This window comes from Ischnura elegans, chromosome 6, assembly GCF_921293095.1.
Source record: "Ischnura elegans chromosome 6, ioIscEleg1.1, whole genome shotgun sequence".
Classification (NCBI taxonomy): domain Eukaryota; kingdom Metazoa; phylum Arthropoda; class Insecta; order Odonata; family Coenagrionidae; genus Ischnura; species Ischnura elegans.
In genome coordinates, this window is record NC_060251.1 from 29,255,383 (window position 1) to 29,278,376 (window position 22,994).

Consider the following 22,994-nt stretch of genomic DNA (forward strand, 5'->3'; position numbering starts at 1 on the left):
TTTTAATTTGTTAGCAGTAAAACTACGAATACTGGTTGTATTTTAAAATCCAGGCGTCATTTCATATTTTACATTTGTTAGCAGTAAAACTATGTATTATGTTACAATTAAAAAATCCAGGAGTCAATTCGCATTTTTAATTTAAAATCAATAAAATTACAAATTGTTTTATTTTTTTACAATCCAGGTGTCATTTCGCATTTTTCATTTATTAGCAGTAAAAGTACGAATTGTGTTAGTATTTTAAAATCCAAGTGTCAATTAGATTTTTTAAGTGTTAGCAGTAATACTACGACTTTTGTTAGAATTTAAAAATGCGGACGTAAATTTGCTTTTTTAATTAGTAATTTCCCATTATTTATTTTTTAGCTGTAAAACTACGAATTATGTACAATTTCAAAATCCAGGAGTCATTTCGTATTATTAAACTGTTAGCAGTAAAACTACGTTGTGTGTTAGTATTTTGTAATCCAGGTTCCATTTCCTAATTTTTATTGGTTAGCAGTAAAAATATGAATTATGTTAGAATTTCAAAAATCCAGTGGTCATTTCGCATTATTAAACTGTTTGCAGTAAAACTACGAGATGTGTTAGTATTTTGAAATCCAGGAGTCATTTTGCATTATTAAACTTTTAACAGTAAAATTAGGAATTGTGTTAGTATTCTAAAATCCAGGCGTCACTTCTCTTTTTTTTTGTTAGCAGTAAAACTTGGAATTTTGTTACAATCACAAAATCCAAGAGAACTACGAATTGTGTTAGAATTATAAAATGCATACGCCAATTCGCATTTTTAATTAATAATCAGTAAAACTACGAATGGTGTTAGCATTTTAAAATCCAGTCTTTTTGCAATTTTTATTTGTTAGCAGTTAAACTACGAATTGCGTTAGAATTTAAAAAACCAGGCATCAATTCCTATTTTCAGTTTATATGCAACAAAATGACTATTTGTGTTAGTATTTTAAAATCCATGCGTCCATTATAATTTTCAATTTGTTTGCGGTAAAACTACTAGTTGAGTTTCAAATTTTAAATCAAGGCGTCATTTCGCTTTCTAAATAGTTAACAGTAAAACTACGAATTTGGTTAGAATTACAAAATCCAGAAGTCCATTCGCATTTTTAACTTGTAATATATAAAACTTCGAATGGTGTTAGTGTTTTAAAATCTAGGCGTCATATCGCATTTTTTAACTGTTACCGGTAAAACTACGAATTATGTTAGAATTTTAAAATCCAGGCGTCAATTCGCATTTTTATCCTGTTAGCAGTAAAACTACGAATTGTGTTATAGTTAAAAAATACAGGCGTCTATTCACATTTTTAGTTTCTTAGCAGTAAAACTACTAATTGTATTAGTATTTTAAAATCCAGAGAAGTAAAACTACGAATAGTGTTATCATTTTAATCTCCAGGCGTCATTTCGCATTTTTAATATGTTTAGAGTAAAACTACGAATTATGTTAGAATTTTAAAATTCAGGCGTCAACTCACATATATAATTTATTAGCAGTGAAAGTACGAATTGTGATAGAATTTTAAAGTCACAGAGTCATTTCGCATTTTTAATTCGTGAGAAGTAAAACTACGAATTGTGTTAGTATTTTAAAATCCAGGCGTTATTTCGCATTTTTAATTTGTTAGCAGTAAAACTACGAATAGTTTTGAGTTTTTAATCCAGGCATCAATTCGCATTTTAAACTGTCAGCAGTAAAACTACGAAGTATGTTAGAATTTCTTAATCCAGGCGTCATTACGCATTTTTTAACTGTAAGCAGTAAAACTACGAATTGTGTTAGAGTTTTAAAATCCAGGTGTCAATGGCATTTTTTAATTTGTTAGCTGAAAAACTACGTATTGTGTTAGAATTTTAAAATCCAGGAGCCATATCGCATTTTTAATGCGTGTGCAGTAAAACCACGAACTATATTAGGATTTAAAAATCCAGGTGTCATTTCGCATTAATTAAACTGTTAGCAGTAAAACTACGAATTTTGTTGGAATTTCAAAATCCAGGAATCATTCCGAATTTTTAATTAGTGAGTAGTAAAACTACGTATTGTGTTAGTAATTTAAAATCAAGTCGTTATTTTGCATTTTTTATTTCTTAGCAGTAAACCAATGAATTGTGTTTAAAATTTAAAATCTAGGAGTCATTTCGCATTATTAATTAGTGAGCAGTAAAACTACGAATTGTGTTAGTATTTTCAAATCCAGGTGTCATTTCCCATTATTTATTTTTTAGCTGTAAAACTACGAATTATGTACAATTTCAAAATCCAGGAGTCTTTTCGCCTTATTAAACTGTTAGCAGTAAAACTACGTTGTGTGTTAGTATTTTGTAATCCAGGTTCCATTTCCTAATTTTTATTTGTTAGCAGTAAAAATATGAATTATGTTAGAAGTTCTAAGTCCAGAATTTATTTCGCATTATTGAACTGTTAGCAGTATAACTATATATTTTGTTAGAATTTTAAAATCCAGTTGTCCTTCTCATTTTTTACTTTGTTAGCAGTAAAACTACGAATTGTGTTAGTATTTTAAAGTCCAGGTGTCATTTCCCATCATTTATTTTTTGCAGTAAAACCTCGGATTATGTTAGATTATTTAAAATCCATGTGTCATTTCGCATTATTAAACTGTAAGTAGTAAAACTATTAGTTTTGTTAGAATTTTTTAATACGGGCGTCTATTCGCAAATTTTAACCGTTAGCTGTAAAACTTCGAATTATGCTAGTATTTTAAAATCCAGGCGTCAAATCACATTTTTATTCCTTATCAGAAAAACTACGAATTGTGTTAGCATTTTAATCTCCAGGAGTCATTTCGCATTTTTAATATGTTAAGAGTAAAACTACGAATTATGTTAGAATTTTAAAATCCAGTCGTCAACTCACATATATAATTTATTAGCAGTGAAACTACGAATTGTGATAGAATTTTAAAATCCGAGAGTCTTTTAGCATTTTTAATTAGTTAGAAGTAAAACTACGAATTGTATTAGTATTTTAAAATCCAGGTGTCATTTAATATTTTTTTTAGCAGTAAAACTACGAATTATGTAAGAATTTAAAAATCCAGGAGTATTATCGCATTATTAAACTATTAGCAGTAAAACTACGATTTGTTTTAAAATTTTAAATCCAAGAATCATTTCGCATTTTAATATATTGAGCAGTAAAACTACGTATTTTGTTAGTATTTTAAAATACCTGTGTTAATTCGCATTTTTTATTTCTTAGCAGTAAAACAACGATTTGTGTTAGAATTTTAAAATTCAGGAGTCGTTTTGCATTTTTAATATAGTGAGCAGTAAATCTACGAATCGTGTTGGTATTTTGAAATCCAGGCATCAATTCGCATTTTTTAGCTGTTGGCAGTAAAACTACGAATTGTGTTAGGATATTTAAAACCAGGCGTCAAATCGCATTTTTTTTTCGTTATCAGTAAAAGTACGATTTGTGTTAGCATTTTAATCTGCAGGAGTAATTTCGCATTTTTATATGCTAGAGTAAAACTTTGAATTATGTTATAGTTTTAAAATGCAGGCGTCAATTCGTATATATAATTTATTAGGAGTTAAAGTAAGAATTGTGTTAGAATTTTAAATTCCAGTAGTCATTTAGCATTTTTAAATCTTGAGCAGTAAAACAACGAGTTATGTTAAAATTTTAAAATCCAGGTATAATTATGCATTTTAATTTCGTAAGCAGTAAAACTACGGATTGTGTTAGTATTTTAAAATCCAGGTGTCATTTCCTATTATTTATTTGTTAGCAGTTAAACTACGAATTATGTCACAATTTAAAAATCCAGGAGTCATTTCGCATTATTAAACTGTTTGCAGTAAAACTACGATTTGTGTAGTATTTCGAAATACAGGTGTCTTTTTCCAATTTTTATTTTGTAGCAGTAAAAATATGAATTATGTTAGAATTTCAAAATGCAGAATTTATTTCGCATTATTAAACTGTTACCAGTTAAATTACGAATATTTTTAGAATTTTAAATTCAAGGTTTCCTTCGCATTTTTTACTTTGTTAGCAGTGAAACTACGTTTTGTGTTAGAATATTTAAATTTAGGAGTCATTTCGCATTAATTATTCATGAGCGGTAAAGCTACGAATTTTGTTAGTATTTCAAAATCCAGGTGTCATTTCCCATCATTTCTTTTTTGCAGTAAAACTTCGAATTATGTTAGATATTTAAAATCCAGGTGTCATTTCGCATTATTAAACTGTAAGCAGTAAAACTATTAGTTTTGTTAGAATTTTTTAATACGGGCGTCTATTCGCAAATTTTAACCGTTAGCTGCTAAACTTCGAAATGTGTTAGAATTTTAAAATCCAGGCGTAATTTCGATTTTTCAATTGTTAGCAGTAAAACTACGAATTATGTTAGTATTTTAAAATCCAGGCGTCAAATCACATTTTAATTCCTTATTAGAAAAACTACGAATTGTGTAGGCATTTTAATCTCCAGGCGTCATTTCGCATTTTTAATATGTTAAGAGTAAAACTACGAATTATGTTAGAATTTTAAAATCCAGGCTTCAACTCAGATATATAATTTATTAGCAGTGAAACTACGAATTGTGATAGAATTTTAAAATCCAGGTGTCATTTAATTTTTTTTTAGCAGTAAAGTACGAATTATTTAAGAATTTAAAAATCCAGGAGTCATATCGCATTATTAAACAGTAAGCAGTAAAACTACGAATTATGTTAGAGTTTTAAATCCAGGAGTCTTTTCGCATTTTAATTTAGTGAGCAGTAAAATTATGTATTTTGTTAGTATTTTAAAATCCTTGCGTTATTTCGCATTTTTTATTTCTTGTCAGTAAAACTACGAATTTTGTTTGAATTTTTAAATCTAGACGTGATATCGCATTTTTATTCGTTAATAGAAAAAGTACGAATTGTTTTACCGTTTTAATCTCCAGGCGTAATCTCGCATTTTTTATATGTTAAGAGTAAAACTACGAATTACATATGTTAGAATTTTAGAATCCAGGCGTCAATTCGCATATATTATTAGCAGTGAAACTACGAATTGTGTTAGAAATTTAAATTCCAGGAGTCATTTCGCATTTTTAATTCGTGAGCAGTAAAACAACAAGTTGTGTTAAAATTTTAAAATCCAGTAGTAATTTCGCATTTTTAATTCGTGAACAGTAAAACTACGAATTGCATTAGAATTTTAAAATTCCGGTGTCCCTTCCCATTATTTATTTGTTAGCAGTAAAAGTACGAATTAAGTTAGAATTTCAAAACAAGGAGTAATTTCGCATTTTTAATTAGTGAGCAGTAAAACTACGAGTTGTGTTAGTACTTTAAAATCCAGGCGTTATTTCACTTTTTTTATTTCATAGCAGTAAAACTACGAATTGTGTTAGAATTTAAAATCCAGGTGTCATTGGGTTTTTTTAATTTGTTAGCAGTAAAACTACGATTTGTGTTAGAATTTTAAATTCCAGGAGTCTTTCCACATTTTTGATTCGTGAGCAGTAAAACTACGAATTATATTAGAATTTCAAAATCCAGGGGTCATTTCTCATTATTAAACTGTTAGCAGGAAAACTACGAATTGTGTTAGAATTTTAAAATCCAGGTGTCATTCACATTTTTTCATTTGTTAGCAGTAAAACTACGAATTATGTTAGAATTTCAAAATCCAGGAGTCATTTCGCATTATTTAACTTTTAGCATTAAAACTAAGAATTGTGTTAGATTTTTAAAATCCAAGTGTCATTCGCATTTTTAAACTGTTAGCAGTAAAACTACGAATTGTGTTAGAATTTTTAAATCCAGGAGTCAATTCGCATTTTTAATTCCTCAGCAGTAAAATGTAACTGTAACAGTTAACAGTTGCAAATAGTACGATTTAATTATATGATAAGAAAAATACGAAATGACACTACAAAATAGAATTTTCATGCTATAAACAGGAATTAAGAGCAAAGTAAGAAAGATTCGAAATGACACTCCAGAATTGAATTTAATTGCTATAAAAAAGAATTCAGTACGAGATAAAAAAAATTACGATTTGGATTTCCAAAATATTGTTTTAATGCTAAAAACACGAAAATAATACCAAGAAGAAAAATGCGAAATGACACTCCAGGAATGAATTCATACGCTGTAAACACGACTTGAAGTCGAGGTAAGATAAATCAAATAACAAAAAGAATTTTAATGTATAAACATCGTTTCAGTTCCAAGTGAGAAAAATTCAATTTCAAAGTAAAGTATTTTAATTGCAAATATTACGAATTAATTATGTATATAGAAAAATAAGAAATGACACAAGAAAAATGAACATTATTGCAATAAACACGGTTACAGTACCAAGTGAGAAAAATTCGAAATAACATTTAAGAAAGAAATTTAACTAAAAATATTAAGTTTTAAGTACAAATTAAGTCGATCGGAAAATCGATATGACACTATATAAATGAATTTAATTGCAATACATACGATTTCAAGATGATGCACGAAAAATGCGATATGACACGCCAGGAATGAATTTGAATGCGATAAAAACAATTTAAGCATGAAGTATGAAAATACAGAATGACACTCCAGAATTAAATTTTTAAGCAATAAACATGATTCCAGTACCAATTAAGAAAAATGTGAAATGAACTCCAGAATTGAAGGGTATTGCTATAAACGCGGCATGAGTACGAGGTTAGAAAAAATGCAAATTGGCAATCTAAAAATGAATTTTATTACTAAAAATGCGATTTTAGTACTAAGACAGAGAAATGCGAAATGACAATCCAGGATAGAATATACTTGCTATAAACACGAATTCAGTATGAGATAAAAAAATTTACGAATTGGCATTACAGATTTGAATTTTAATGCTATAAACTCGATTTCAGTACGAAGAAAAAAAAAGGCGAAATGACACCCCAGGAACGAATTCTACCGCTGCAAACACGATTTCAATACGAAGTAAGAAAAATGTGAAATGACACTCTAGAAAAATTTTATTGCAATACATAAAAATATCAGGAAGAAGCACGAAAAATGCGATATGACACTCCAGAAATGAATTTATGCGAAATGAAATTCCAAAATTAAATTAATATTGCTATAAGCACGTTTTCAGCACTAAGTAGGAAAAATGCGAAATGACGGAACGACAGATTTAATTTTTTAAGCCATTACATTATTCCAGTACCAAGTAAGAAAAATGATATGAAAAATGCTATAACCATGGTTTCAGTACCAAGTGAGAAAAATTCAAATTAAGCTCCAGAAAGGGATTTAATTGGAAATATTACGATTTAATTCTGTAGTAAAAAAATGCGAAATGACACTACCAAATAGAATTTTATTGCTATGAACACGATTACAGTACAAAGTAATAGAAATGCGAATTGACACGGAAAAATATGAATATTATTGCTATTTACACGGTTTTAGTACCAAGTGAGAAAAATTCAAAATACACTCCAGATTGGAGTGTAATAAAAAAATGTACGATTTAAGTACGAAGTTAGAAAAATGTGAAACGACAATTGAATTTAAATGCAATACATAAGATTTCAGGATAATGCAAGAAAAATGCGATACGCCTGAAATGAATTTTAATGCGATAAAAACAATTTAAGCATGAAGTAAGAAAAAAGCAGAATGACACTCCAGAATTATATTATTAAGCCATAAACATGATTCAAGTACCAAGTAAGAATAATATGAATTGATACTCAAGAAATGAATTTTATTTAGATATACTCGATTTCAGTTTGAAGTAAGGCAAATGTGAAATGATCTCCAGAATTGAATTTTATTGCTTTAAACACATCTTGGTTACGAGGTTAGAAAAATGCGAAATGACATTCTAAAAATGAATTTTATTACTAAAATTACGATTTCAGTACGATGTAAGAAAAATGAGAAATAACAATCCAGAATAGAATTTAATTGCAATAAACACGAATTCAGTACGAGAGGAAAAATTACGAAATGGCATTCCAGAATTGAATTTTTCAAAATTTCATTACCGAGTCAAAAAAAAGCGAATAGACACTCCAGGAATGACTTCTATCGCTGTAAACACGATTTCAATACGAAGTATGAAAAATGCGAAATTACACTCTAGAATTAATTTTTATTGCAACACATACAATTTCAGGAAGAAGCTCGAAAAATTAATTATGAAACGCCAGAAATAAATTTTAATGCGATAAAAACGATTTCAGTGAGACATAAGAAAAATGCGGAATGACTTTCCAGATTTTTTATAGTACTGCTATAAACACAATTTCTGCACCAAGTAAGAAAAATGTAAAATGACACTCAAGAATTGAATTTTTATGCAAATAACACGAATACAGGATGAAGCAATGAAGAATCGAAATGTCTCTCCGGAACTGAAATTTATTGCAATAAATTCGATTTCAGTAAGAAGATAGAAAAATTCCAACTTACACTCCAGAAATGAATTTATGCGAAATGACATTCCAAAAGTAAATGTTATTGCTATAAGTACGTTTTCAGAACCAAGTAATGTTTATGATCTTGGAGTATAGGTCATGATTTAAATTAAATACACATTTGGCCAACGTTTCGGAGATTTATTCTCCTTCCTCAGGGCTCTTAATTATAATGAATGTTTACAAAGAAAATAAAGAAAATAAATTAATTAAGTGGTTACAAAAATTTGAATACAATTGTGCAGTACAAATTCATTGGTAAATTAAAAATTTTGAACAGAATTAAACAACATACCTGTGATAGAAAAGTTTCGTTACTAGGCTAATCATGGTTACTTATAAATATTGATTCATTTGTTAACAAATGGTATCTAAATTATACTAAACAATTTTAATTTCGATGAAGTAAATAATAATAAATTTTACTTAGGTGTTCGATGTCCGATCTTTTATTGCAACTGTTATTTGATTTTGATATGTAAAACATTTCTTTAAATAATCTTTTCTTAAAATTGGTTTCTATGTCTAAAATTTTGGTATTCTCGAAATCAAAATGATGGCTATAGTCTAGACTGTGATTTGCAAGAGCAGAAAGAGTGATTTTATTTTTTATTGATGATTTGTGATTTTATTTTTTATTGATGATTTATATCTAGCATTACCCAGTGATATACACGAGAACACAATTTTAAATTATTTCAATTGCTTCCATCCTAAATTACAATTCACAATAGAATTTGAAAATAATAACACACTCCCATTCCTTGATATGTTGACAATAAGAAATCAAGATGGATCCATAAGTGTGGATTGGTGGAAGAAACCGCATAAATCAGACAGATATCTAAATTTTCAGTCTCATCATCCTCTACGACATAAAATAAATATAGCCAATGCACTAAAATTTAGAGCGCTAAATCTGAGTGATAAAATTTTTCACAAAAAAAACTTAAAAATAATCGAGGACATTCTAATAAAAAACAATTTTCCAAAAAGACTCATTCAATGTATACTACAAAAAAACAACGCTCTATGTCCACAAACACAGAATTCACCAAATAAATTAGCTTTAACAAACACAATAACGTCCCCATACCGTGGAATCATTTATATAAATAAATTATCTGCACAACTTACTAGAGTTTTCAAAAAATTAGATTATAAAATTGCACACAAAATTTCTAACACGCAAAGCAGACTTCTCTACACAAAAATAAAATCAGAAACCCCAAAAAACTAAAAAGTAACATAATATACCACATACCATGCCTCGATTGTAATAGTTGTTACATTGGTCAAACTTCTCAATATTTAAAAAACCGAATATCCCAGCACAAATCATCAATAAAAAATAAAATCACTCTTTCTGCTCTTGCAAATCACAGTCTAGACTATAGCCATCATTTTGATTTCGAGAACACCAAAATTTTAGACATAGAAACCAATTTTAAGAAAAGATTATTTAAAGAAATGTTTTACATATCAAAATCAAATAACAGTTGCAATAAAAGATCGGACATCGAACACCTAAGTAAAATTTATTATTATTTACTTCATCGAAATTAAAATTGTTTAGTATAATTTAGATACCATTTGTTAACAAATGAATCAATATTTATAAGTAACCATGATTAGCCTAGTAACGAAACTTTTCTATCACAGGTATGTTGTTTAATTCTGTTCAAAATTTTTAATTTACCAATGAATTTGTACTGCACAATTGTATTCAAATTTTTGTAACCACTTAATTAATTTATTTTCTTTATTTTCTTTGTAAACATTCATTATAATTAAGAGCCCTGAGGAAGGAGAATAAATCTCCGAAACGTTGGCCAAATGTGTATTTAATTTAAATCATGACCTATACTCCAAGATCATAAACACTACATTGTTGTAATAATAAGGAAGGTCAGGAGAAGAAACTGTATTCATAGAACCAAGTAAGAAAATATGCTAAATGACACTCCAGAATTGAATTTTATTGCTATAAACACAAATTCAGGATGAAGTAATGATGAATCGAAATGACACTCCAGAAATGAATTTTATTGTAATAATTTCGATTTCAGTAAGAAGATAGAAAAACTCCAACTGACACTCCAGAAAGAATTTTATTGCACTATATACGATTTTAGGAAGGAGGAAAAATGCGCCAGAAATGACTTTTGTTGCGATAAACACAATTTTAGAATGAGTTTAGAAAAATGCGAAATGACACTCCAAATTTAAATTTTATTGCTATAAACACGATTTCTGTACCAAGTATGAAAAATATGAAATGACACTCAAGAATGGAATTTAATTAAAAAATAATACAATATTTGCACGAAGCAAGAAAAGTGAAAAATGACACTCTATCAATGATTTTAATTTGCAAAATATATGATACCAGGATGAAGCAAGAAAGAATTTAATTGCAAATATTTCGATTTATTTATGTAGTTAGGAAAATGCGAAATGACACTACAAAATATAATTTTGATGCTATAAATACTAATTAAGAACAAAGTGAAAAAAGGCGAAATGACACACAAAAATTGAATAACATTGCTATAACCAGGTTTCAGTACCAAGTGAGAAAAATTCAAAATACACTAATGAAAGGAATTAAATTAAAAAATATTACGATTTAAGTACGAAGTAATAAAAACGCGAATTGACACTATATAATTGATTTTAATTGCAGTACATACGATTTTAGGAAGAAGCACGAAAAATACGACATGACACGCCAGAAATGAATATTAATGCGATAAAAACAGTTTAAGTATGAAATAAGACAAATGCAGAATGACACTCCAGAATTAAATTTTTAAGCCATAAACATGATTCCAGTACTATGTAAGAAAAATATGAAATTATACTCAAGTAATGTTTTTTATTTACTCGATTTCAGTTTAAAAATTGACAAATGCGAAATGATCTCCAGAATTTAAATTTATTGCAAAACATACAATTTCAAGAATAAACACGAAAAATGTGATATGACACGCCAGAAAAAAATTTTTAATGCTATAAAAATGATTTCAGTATGACATAAGAAAAATGCAGAATGACACTCCAGAATTCAATAATACTGATATAAACACAATTTCGGTACCAAGTAAGAAAAAAGTGAAATAACACTCCAGAATTGAATTTTATAGTATAAACACGATTTTAGGAAGAAGCAAGAAAAATGCGATTTGTCTCGCCAGAAATGAATTTTATTACGATAAACACGATTTCAGTATGCGTTTAGAAAAATGCGAAATGACACTCTAAAATTAAATTTTATTTCTATGAACACAATTTCTGTACCAAGCATGAAAAATGTGAAATGACACTCCGGAATTGAATTTTTATGCTATAAACACGATTTGAGGATGAACTAAGGAAAATCGAAATGATACTGCAGAAATGAATTTTTTGCAAAAATTTCATTTTCAGTAGGAAAAATTCCAACTGACACTCCAGAAAAGAATTTTATTGCCTTATATACGATTTTAGGAAAAAGGGAGAAAAATGCAATTTATCTCACCAGATATGAATTGCATTGCGATAAATACGATTTCAGTAAGAGTTTAGAAAAATGCGAAATGACACACCAAATTTAAATTTTATTGCTATAAATACGATTTTTGTACAAAATATGAAAAATGTGAAATGAAACTCAAGAAACTGAATTTTTATATAAACTCGATTTCAGTGAAAGGTAAGAAAAATGAGAAATGACAATCCATAAATGAATTTTGTTGCGATACTTTTAATTTCAGGTAGAAGCTATAAAAATGCTAAATGATAGTCCAAAATTGAATTTTATTGCTATAAGCACGTTCTTTGTACTATGTACGAAAAATGCTAATGACGCTAAAGAATTCAATTTTATAGCTATAAACACAAATTCAGTAAGAGATACAAAAAACACGAATACGAACTCCAGATTTAATTTTAATGCTGTAAACCGGATTGCAGTACGTAGAAAAAAAATGCAAAATGATACTGCAGAAATGAATTCTATCCCTGTAAAAACGATTTCATAACTAAGTAAGAAAAATGCGAAATCTCACTACAAAATAGCATTTTAATGTTATATATATTATATTTCAGAACCAAGTAAGTTAAATGCGAAATGACACAGAAAATTTGGTTTTTACTCCTACAAACATCGTTTCATTACCAAGTGAGAAAAATGCAAAATTACACACGAGAAAGGAATTTAATAAAAAAAATTACGATTTAAGTACGATTTAAGAAAAAGGCAAAATGACACTCTACAAATGATTTTAATTTGCAATACAAACGATATTAGGAAGAAGCAAGAAAAATGCTTTATGACACGCCAGAAATGAATTTTAATACGATAAAAACAATTTTATTATGAAGTAAGAAAACTGCGGAATGACACTCCAGAATCAAATTTTTATGTCATAAACCTGATTCCAGACCAAATAAGAAAAATATGAAATGAACTCCAGAATTGAATTTAATTGCTATAAACACGAATCCAATACGAGATAAAAAAAATTACGAATTAGCTTTCCAGAATTGTTTTAAAGGCTATAAACACGAATTCAGTACGAGATAAAAAATACGAATTGGAACTCCAGAATTCAATTTTAATACTATATACACAATTTCAGTACCGAGATAAGAAATGCGAAACGACATCTAAGAATTGAATTTTATTGCTATAAACATCGTTTCAGTACCAAGTGAGAAAAATTCAAATTACACTCCATTGAGGAATTTAATTGCAAATATTAAGAATTAAATTATGTAGTAAAAAAATGCGAAATGACACTACAAAATAGAATTTTCATGCTATAATCACGAATTCTGTACAAAGTAAGAAAAATGCGAATTGACACCCAAAAATTGAATATTATTGCTATAAACACGTATTCTGTACGAGATAAAAAAATTATAATCGGAACTCCAGAATTTACTTTCAATGCCATGAGCACGATTTCAGTACTTAGAAAAAAAATGTGAAATGACACTCCAGAAATGAATTCTATCCCTGTAAAAACGATTTCATTACTAAGTAAGAAAAATGCGGAATTACACTACAAAATAAAATATTAATGCTATAAACACGAATTCTGTACAAAGCAAGAAAAAGGCGAAAAGACACCAAAAAAATTGAATGCTATTGAATGCTAAATTGAATGCTAAACACGTTTTCTTTGCAAAGTGAAAAAAATTAAAACGCAAAAGTATTTTTAAGTTTAAGTATTTTCAAGAAATTTACTTAAAAAATATTACGATTTATGTAATAAGTAAGAAAAATGCGAAATGACACTATAAATGATTTTAATTGCAATACATACGATTTCAGGAAGAAGCACGAAATATGTGATTTGACACGCCAGAAATGAATTTATTGCGATATAAACAATTTAAGAATGAAGTAAGAGAAATGCATAATGACCCTGCAGACTTAAATTTTTAAGCCATAAATATGATTCCAGTACCAAGTAAGAAAATTGTGAAATGAACTCCAGGATTGAATTTTATTGCTATAAACACGAATTGAGTACGAGGTAAAATAATTACGATTTTGCAATCCTGATTTGTATTTTACTACTATAAATACGATTTCAGTACCGAGAAAAAAATGCGAAATGACTCTCCAGGAATGATTTCTATCGCTGGAAACACGATTTCACTGCGAGGTAAGAAAAACGCGAAATGACACTCTAGAATTGATTTTTATTGCTATAAACACGATTTTAGTTACAAGTAAGAAAATGCAAAATTACACACCAGAATTGATTTTAATTCCAAATATTACGGTTTAAGAACGAAGTTACAATAATTTGAAATGACACTCTAGAAATGAATTCTATCGCCATAATCACTATTTCAATACGAAGTATGAAAAATGCGAAATGACACACAGGAAATAAATATTATTGTTACAAACACGATTTCAGTACGAAGGAAGAAAAATTCGAAATGAAACTCCAGAACTGAATTTTATTTCTAAAAACCCAATTTCATTAAAAATTTAAAAAAAATGCCAAATGTCACTCCAGGAATGAATTTTATTGCAATAAACACGACTTCAGTACGAGGTAAGATAATTGCGAAATCAACTCCTGAATTGAATTTCATTGCTATAAACACGACTCCAGTACGACGTAAAAAAATACGAAATGACACTGCAGAATTGAATTTTATTGCTATTAAACACTATTTCAGTACCAAATATGAAAAATGCGAAACAACATTCCAGAAATGAATTTTATAGCTCTAATCACGATTTCAGTACGAGGTAAGAAAAATGCGAAATGTCACTCCAAAGTTGAATTTTAATGTTATAAACACCATTTCATTAGTAGTTATAATTTTTTGAATGCGTGGGAACACAGGACATTGTCATGGATGACATAGTTTCATGAATGTCTGTCAATGCAGTTAAAAAAATTAATTTCATTAAAGAGCCGGGTAACATAATATTCGATTTTGTAAAAAATCCTAACGTAGAATTTTAATTAAATTAATTTCAATTGTCATTTCACTTTAACTGAGAGTAAAAGATTGAACACCAATGCAGCTTCCACTTAAATCTTTATTAGATACGACCATGGTTTCGTAGCGATGCTACATCATCAGGTGGACAAAAAGTAAACGACATGGGTATATATAGTTGAAAAAACCGTTGCCAACACGTGGGGGTGGTTAGGGTGGAGGAGGCTTAAGGAGGAAGGGATGGGGGGGGGGGGGTGATGAGCCGTTGTTGGGTGAGGTGAATCAGTCTCCAGCTCTGCCCGGGCGTCTAACCTGCATCCTCTCGTGATGGGAGTACCGCAACGGTTGTCTCAGTGGGTGGGTAATGGGTGAGGTAAGGGAAATGTAGGAGGGGGGAGCGTGAGGGATACAAGTGTTCGTTAACCAGTTGGTCTGAGTTGAGGTAAGTCAGGATCTCAAGCTCTTCTAAGGCGTCTAATCTGGGCCCCTTCCTCTCGACATGCAGGACTTTTGTAATGAATTCACTGCTGTGGCCTTCTTCTATTAAATGCTTGGCAAATTGGGAGTTTTCCTTCTTGTTAATGAAACAGGCCTGGTGTTCTGCAGCTCTGGTGGCAAACTTCCTCCCTGTTTGGCCGATGTAGATGGCTGGGCCTTCTGAGCATTGTAGCATATAGACGCCACTCTGCTGTTCTATCTTCTCTTTGTCCTTGTTGGAGCCGATTAAATTCTTGAGGGTGGTGTTACTATAAAAGGCGGCTCTAACTGTATCTTTGGGGAGCAGCCGCTGTATTTTTAGGGACAAATTACCCAAAAATGAAACTCTGCGCCACTTTTGTTTATTATCTGGTGCGGTGGATGTCCGGTATATCAATTCTCTCGCCTTAGAAGAGCTTGAGATCCTGACTCACCTCAACTCAGACCAACTGGTTAACGAACACTTGTATCCCTCACGCTCCCCCCTCCTACATTTCCCTTACCTCACCCATTACCCACCCACTGAGACAACCGTTGCGGTACTCCCATCACGAGAGGATGCAGGTTAGACGCCCGGGCAGAGCTGGAGACTGATTCACCTCACCCAACAACGGCTCATCACCCCCCCCCCATCCCTTCCTCCTTAAGCCTCCTCCACCCTAACCACCCCCACGTGTTGGCAACGGTTTTTTCAACTATATATACCCATGTCGTTTACTTTTTGTCCACCTGATGATGTAGCATCGCTACGAAACCATGGTCGTATCTAATAAAGATTTAAGTGGAAGCTGCATTGGTGTTCAATCTTTTACTCTCAGTATGATTGACTTCCACAGAGTACTGCCTGAGACAGTGTCGCATTTCACTTTAAACCCTCCGACAGACACGCATGAATTTTCAACCGACGCATGAAATTAACATGATTAATAATCAAGTATGAGTAAGGTACTGTTAAAAGTCAATTCACGCAATAGTAGATTGCTTGAAAACGTGTAACATATGACTTCTTCATATTAAAAAATAGGCATTCAATTTAGAAATCAGAGGTATCTTCTTAATCAAACAACATAATTTCGAAGAGGATTTTATTCTACGATATTTTTTGCATGAAAAAAAGGTTTTCTTATAACATAGATATCAATAACATTTCCAAATTCTCATCAAAAAATAGTAATTACATCACTAATGCGTTAAAAAATATTTCGCTTAGATTATGTATTTCTCTAAGAATTACCTCGATGGCATAGGATGTAATAAATTTTTCCTACCAATAAGAAATAATAATCCTACATTATAATACCGCCTGAAATCTATTTCGCTGATGATGTAATTTCTAAGAGTTTGTGCCTGACAACAATCAATATTCACAGAAAACCCTACTTATGCGTTACTTTTAAATTGTAGAAACAAAATTACCTCAGATTAAATGTTTCACGGATAATAGTTCAGGTGGAACACATTATTTTTATTTCTTTCCTGAGATAAATTGTGGAGACAAATTTCTTATGTACCGAAAAACCTCCGACAGTTTCTTCATTTTAATTATAAAAATTATTTCTTATATAAAGTGTGTTTCTCTTTTCGTTCATTCACTCATATCAAAATGTGCATATTTATCACAGATGCAATTATTGGGAAAAGATCAAAAGTTTCACTCCAAAAAATCACAAAACAATATAACATTTTATTTTACTTTTAATCGTCCATACGCCGAAAATACTCCTATTTCACTTAAAACCCCTTTTCTGCTTAATATTAAAAATTCTTTAACCAAATGTTTTGGTTCTCTAATAATTTATCTTGAGCAAATTTATCGAATGAGCAAATGGCTTATTTTTTCATTCAAAACATTTGCATACAAAATTCCATTTATATTTCTAATTTATTTAAAACTTTACATTATTTTATACCAGAATATTTTTCTATGATAAATATTTCCCTGGCTCGATGAAAGTTATGTTATACTCATAGCTAATCATTCGTACAAAATAGTATTATGTCGATTTAAACCAACAGATATAACGTTCTCTTCATCATAAATATTCTTTTTGATGAATATAAAACGTTTGCAATTCTCTGATGAAATATGGCTTACATCATAAAATCGATGCCTCCACTGCACAAACGCTCCACAATCGCCCGCCATGTCAAATCCGGTCATCTAGTAGCCCAATAATACGAGTGCATTCAGCTGGCAGTAGTCGGAGCATAAACGGTCACCTCCGAAGCTTGGAAAAGTGGAGGTGAGCGTTTATGCTCCGGCTACTGCAAGCTGAGCGCATGCGTATTCTTAAAAACCTAGACGAGAGAATTTGATTCGGTGGGCGATTTTCTGGAATATATTCTGCAAGATATAAATATTGTGATATTTATTTATTCCAGGGAATTTGTTTCTGTGATAATGTCTTCGCCCGCTCGATAAAAGCTTTTTGCCAATATCACAGAAAATATTCCATAGCCGATTCAAACCGACAGATATCATCTTATAAACAAATCTTTTTTCACACAAATTTTGGGGTTTGCTGATAATTTTTCTGCTCCCTTGACAAAGTGAAATTACAAATTACTTTTACAAAGTTAAATTACTTTTCCAAATTCAGCCATCATCAGTAAATATCCAAATTTACATCAATTTACTGAAAAGCATTCCTCCTAGAGCTAACATTACTCAGCTTACGTTTTAGAAAGTGTGTTTCTTTTATTTGTAATTTGCTGGAATGAAAGCACATTTTACTTTTGGATAAGTATTTGTATAAAAAATTCAAAATTGACCTAAAACCAACAATACGTTAAAAATGGTTTCGTTAATGGCTTGTGTTTCTATTATTAATGCCCTCATAAGATTAAACACAATCTATCAAGCCATTATATATATAATATTATAAATATGTAAAAAATTTAAATTCACTTAAAGGTGTTTCTCCTCTAAATGTGAAAAAAAAATATTCAGCATACAATGTGCTTCTTTGATAACTTTTCTGACGAATGAGTGAATTTCTTTTCAAACAAGAATTTAGTTCGCAGGAAAATTTTCAAATTCGATTCAAATGATCGTATTTTAAATTATTTTGTTGCTTCTCCGATAATAACTTCTCTCGCATGGAAAGGTGTTTCGCCGACCCCAGCATTCAACAGAATAATTTATATTTAGTTACATCCACCCGAAAACAATTTCCTTAATATTTAAAAATTAATTTGATTAATTTGTTAAAATTTGGAGTTGATCTAAAAACAATTTTCTCTAATGTAAAAGAGATTTTATTTTACTTCCAAAAAAAACATTAAAAAAAACAAATGCAATGCAAATTATTAAGAATCCCAATCAGTTTTTGTAAAAATGTTTTTGCCTAAAACTATGTGTTTCACTTAAAGTTTCTCTTACTGTTGCACGAAAAATTATTAATTTTATTGCTAAGCGAAATATTAGGGGAAAAAATTCTACATCCACTTTTGTGATTGTCCAATTCTCTTTTCCCCGACGGTCGGGAATTATTTTTTATTTTTACTGACCCAATAGCTTTCCAAAGAATTATGATTTCTCTTTAAAAAAAACATTGGTAAAAGTATCTCTCATCGATTATGTTTCACTGAGAATAATTTCGCTCGCAATATATTTTCAGAATTTTATTTTTATCCACTCATTCCAGAAAATATTCCTGATTCACTTCAAACTTAAGGATATTATTTTCTCTTGGAGTTTATTGTGCTTTCGCTAAAAATATTTGGGTCCCTGATGATGATTCCGTTCACGCGTGAAAATCATAATATTTTATTATTACAACTGCCGGATAAAACTACTCTTACTTTTCTTAAAAAATCCGAGTATCAATCGCCAGACATAAATCCCCGTCAATGAAGAAATTATTTTGCTACGATTTTGTGTTACATTACCTATAATTTCGCCTGTATGTGAGAATGACTTGCCTCTTCGCAGTCCGAAGGAACTGTACAAAGAAAAGAAGAGTTCTCTTGAATATACGTTTCGGCAAAAAGAATGATTAATTCTTTGCCTGTTGACATAAAAATTCATTATTAAGCGTAGGTACAAGTTATAAAGTAAGTTCTAAAGTTGGTAAATGTGAAAAAAATTAATTGCAAAGAAAAATAACACAAAATGGTTCCGCAGACGAACGCAATAAACTTATATAACCAGGGAACGGGTGGAGTTGATTAGTAGATTTGCTTGTAAATACAATCGCTAAAAATAGGATTAGAATCATAGGCCAAAAGTGGTTATTGCCTTTGTTTAAAAATTATCTTGATATGCCTGGGAGATAAGTAGAAACTGGAACGACCATCGGACAGGCAGATTTTCATTCAGAATGTTATGTCTCCTCAAGAAAGCAGAAGAAAGTGAAATTGCAACTACGCTTAAAATGAATGCAAAATACTGAAATAAGCCTTTTGCCAAATGCATTTACGAAACTTAAGGTTGGCCACATTATTTTCGTGACGACATGACAAAAGTGCCAATTTTTTAGCAGCCAGACTATTTATGTGCGCCAAAAGTACAATATTTGTTTATATACTGATCGATTTTCTAATTTACACGAATAAAAAAATTCTACTCAATATTTTGTGCAAATTATATGTTTGTGTTCTAATATATGCTTCATAAAAATAAAATAATTTCGGAAAAAAGAGATATCGACTCCTTTGAACCCAATGCTACGCATAAGCAACGGCAACCTTAAAGCATTAAAACTATCGAAATCAACGATTTCCTTTATTTGAGACTGTTTCATTACTTTGAATTTTTTCTTTCATTGTTTCATTTGTAAAGCCATTCATTTATATTTTAACAAATATTTAGTACGGTACATGCGTTTCTTAGATTTGTATTTTGCTTGCATGATGAAATGTATCTTTTACTTTTCGTTAATTATTCGTTAAAATTTTAAATCAACTTCAAACCGCCAGCTAAAATTAGATAGATCTTCCAAAAGTTTAAAATGTTTTCTGGAAGATCTTGTGTTTCTATGATTATGATGATTACTATTTTGATCCCATGAAAAAACACTGAGGCATTATACGGAAAAAATGTACAAAATTCACTTCACAATATGCTCTTAATATAAAACATTATTTCGAAAACAATATCCAAACGTTAGAGAAACATTCCGAATTCACTGCAAAACTCCGGAAGTCCATTCATCTTAAAGTAACTGATAACATGTTGAAAAATCTCTGCGTACCCACGCATTGTAATGTGCTTATATTTTACCGGGGAATTTTGCATATAGAGGGCAAAAAAAAACCCTCGCATTGAACTGCGCTTATATTTTACCGGGGCAATCATTTGCCAAAGAATTCCTTATTCACTGCAAATCACCAATCTTTTAAAAGTTAAATAGATTTAGCACCGATGATGCCTACCTCTGATAAATATTTCTCTGTACCTTAAAAGGCCTTACTGACCTATTATGACTATTACCTTACTGACTTCCCGAAAAAAATAAAAATTATCAAATTGAAGAATAACCACTTCTGTTAAATCTACAATTATTTCGCTTGCATCACCTGCTCCTCTAATAATTATTTTGTTTTTCTAATAAAAAATGCACATTTTCACTAACTTGATCATTCGCAAAAAATAATCGAAACTCATTTCAATTCGCCGTTGATTTTCTACTCATTTAAAAATAATATAAACATCTCAGTTTAAAAATGAATTCACATGGATTATGTTTCTCTGATAAGTACTTGACTCACATGAAAAGTTCTCTTTTGCTTAGTCTACAATTTTTGCATATAGTGGGCAATAAAAATTTATGCACTTGAATTTGATAATTTTAAAATAAATTATTTCTCTCAAGGAAAAATAAAATTGGCAAATTCGCTTTGAGTAGCCGGATTTATTTTATTGTAAGATTGGAAGCGTTCTTCTTTCCTCAATAAGAGAGTTGCCAAGTGCGAGTAACTAATTGTGCCATTAGTTTCTTTTCATAATTCCCTCAATTTTTTTATTAGCAATAATGGCTAAAGTGAAAGGTAGACAGGAACCTTTACATTAGCGTAAAAATAGTCATAAATTCTAATTATGTGGTTAAAAGTGGTAGGTAACAGTTACCGATGCTAGCTAGCGTTCCAAATAGAAAGAAGAAAGTTGTGCAGTTTCTCTAATTTTAAAAGAAACACATATCAATTTTTTTCCATTCCTACACACCTTGTATGATCATTGTTGATTTTGATTTGATTTATTTGTCGTTTCCCATTTCTCATTTTTTGAGCGGGTTCATAAGCTTGTATACATACATTTAAGGTGATTTTTTTACATTTGATAAACACAAAGAAAAGCTGAACAGCTAACTATAAATTAAACCATATAACATTATTAATAATAAGATATCTATCACCAGCGTTTGGAAATTTTTTAACTTATTAGGCATTAGTTTTTTAACTTATTAGTAAAACGTTAAAATATATGACATTTCTATCTTGAGGAAAATCCTCAAGGTCCTTGTTGGTTAATCAAATCAATAGAAAATAATTTATAATTAAAAAGATAATATATTATTACAATTTGTTTTTTACGTAATCAATTATATGGAATTACCAAACAAATTATAATAAAGTCAACTTAGATGTAATTAAGAAAACGTGCAACGTATAAGGCTTCTGAATGTAATAACGGTAGCAATACTATGTATTGCAAATATGTAATACATAAGCCTTTAATGATTTCTAAGAATAAAATAGTGTGACTGGATTAAAAAAGGAAACTTGGAGCTAAGATTCCACTGGAAAATAAACGAATAACAGTGTAAGTGTGATTGGTGATTGAAAAATTTTAGATAATCAGAGTAATGAAATTATTCGGTCTAATACTGTACTGACTGTACGTCTTAACATTCTCATACAAACTAAAAGTTTTATAGTTTTATAGCCTTAAGCCTCAGAAAAAAGAAGGAAATAAATGTATTTCTAGTAGTTGAGCAGGATGCATATAAATTGGATTATCTAAAATAGACTCATCCTGTAAATAAGTCAACTTTATTGGCTTTTTTCGTCACTTTTTGCTGACGAAGAGATAACTTGGTGATAATGCGTGAGCGGAGGAAATGCTTACGCATCGTATGAATGGACACAATCATGTGCTCAATTATGGAGAACTACGCGTCATGCTGGCTAAAGATTGTTATCTACCATGACTACGGAGTATTTGCCAAATAAAAGGGAAATTTACGAAGTAACATAGCCTTCATACCGGTTTAAGCATGATTATCGTTTGGAAGTGGGCATAAAGGCAACGTTAAAAACATTTAAGTTTCCGCGGAATATTGAATCAATTTATTTTCGTAGTTGCGAGAATGGGTTAGGTGAAAGGTAGATAATACATGAGGGTAAAAATATTCATCAATTCAAATTATGTGGTTAAAAGAAACATATATCAGATAGGTACCGAAGCTAAGGTTCCAAATAGAGATAAAATGGTGAAGGAAACGCCATTATCCGTAATTTTAAGCATGGATGTCGCATATTATTTCCCAAACTTGGTCGAATGATAAAGCTGACAACGGGAATTAAATTTGGCGTTTCTATGTATCAGCGAACTCGGAGTTTGAAAAATTGACTCATTTAAGAGTGTAGTAATATAATAATAGTACTTTTAT